This window comes from Austrofundulus limnaeus, unplaced genomic scaffold (genome assembly GCF_001266775.1).
Source record: "Austrofundulus limnaeus strain Quisiro unplaced genomic scaffold, Austrofundulus_limnaeus-1.0 Scaffold1113, whole genome shotgun sequence".
Lineage (NCBI taxonomy): Eukaryota > Metazoa > Chordata > Actinopteri > Cyprinodontiformes > Rivulidae > Austrofundulus > Austrofundulus limnaeus.
The window spans coordinates 35,368-36,615 of record NW_013953515.1 but is presented as its reverse complement, the minus strand read 5'-3'; positions in this window follow the sequence as shown (position 1 = coordinate 36,615).

Below are 1,248 nucleotides of genomic sequence, written 5' to 3'. Positions count from 1 at the left end.
GTTTCCAAGAGTTTTAGCCTGATTCATTATGGTTTTATATGGTTATATACTGTCTAATGAAAACATTATTCAGGTGAGAGGGGAAAAAATAAAATTATGTTCCATCCTCAATATGTCTAAAACCACAGCAGCTGTTTTAATATTTAAACTTCTGATGAAACCTCACAAGTGTTAGCTTTATTTTGATACAGGATTATTTAAGTAGAGTTTGTAAATGCTGAGATACACTCAGTTACATTTCAGCATGGTGTTTAAAGAAAAAAACTTAAAGAAACCCACTGGGGCTGAAGAGGTTAGAAACATTTTTGTCTTATCAAAGCTCAGTTTGCTGTGGATGTGTGGCCTTCAAAGGTTTTTCAGTTYGACAGTAACATTTATTGAGTATTTCTCTGAAACATCATCAAAATATCTACAAACAGAACTGGGTTTGTCTTTGATGTTTGTTTCCGTGTCCATTTTAAATCAGGTGAATCTCAACGTTCACAATCATTTTTACAGCTCAGCCTTGTTGAATACGACATTAAATCTGCTGCCACACCTTGAGCTGGTCATCTTTGGAGCGAAGAGCAGCGTCTCGTTCCCTGATCATCTCCTTCAGCTGAGCAACAAGCTGCTCGCTTTGGGTGAGCCTCTCTGCCAGCTCCTCCACAGGAAGCTGTCCTGCAGCAGGAGCACAGGGGGAGCCTGGACCCTGAGGACAGGGATTAAACAAATATATTACACTCACCCTCTCATCGGCTGTCAATCTGCTTCGTAGAAAGTATTTTAGTTTCCCACAACAAAAAAACAAGTCTTAAGCATTAATGTTATTGGATGTTGGCTGCACAAAGACTTTGAACTTTGAATAAAAGAAACAGTTTGTGTTCAGTGAGCAACAAGCAGGATGTGCTGATGAGGAAAGAAAAAGATCAAAGAGCTGATGACCAAACAGAATAGTTGTAATTCTCTCAGTCAAAAGCAGATTTGGGCTGATTTTCTACAGCGCTGCATCATGACTGGAAGAACCAGATCCTGGATTGAAGCAGCTTTCTCTGCAGGGAGTCCAGGTCCAGACAAAAGGTGGGATCTCTCTGAGCTGGATCTCATGCCTGCATCCATCCCAGCTCCTCATTTAACCCTGATCCTCCTCCTGCCTGGCAGCTCTGTATCCAAAATCCTTCCTTACATCCAAAATCCTTCCTTACATCCAAAATCCTTCATTACATCCAAAATCCTTCATTACATCCAAAATCCTTCATTACATCCTCA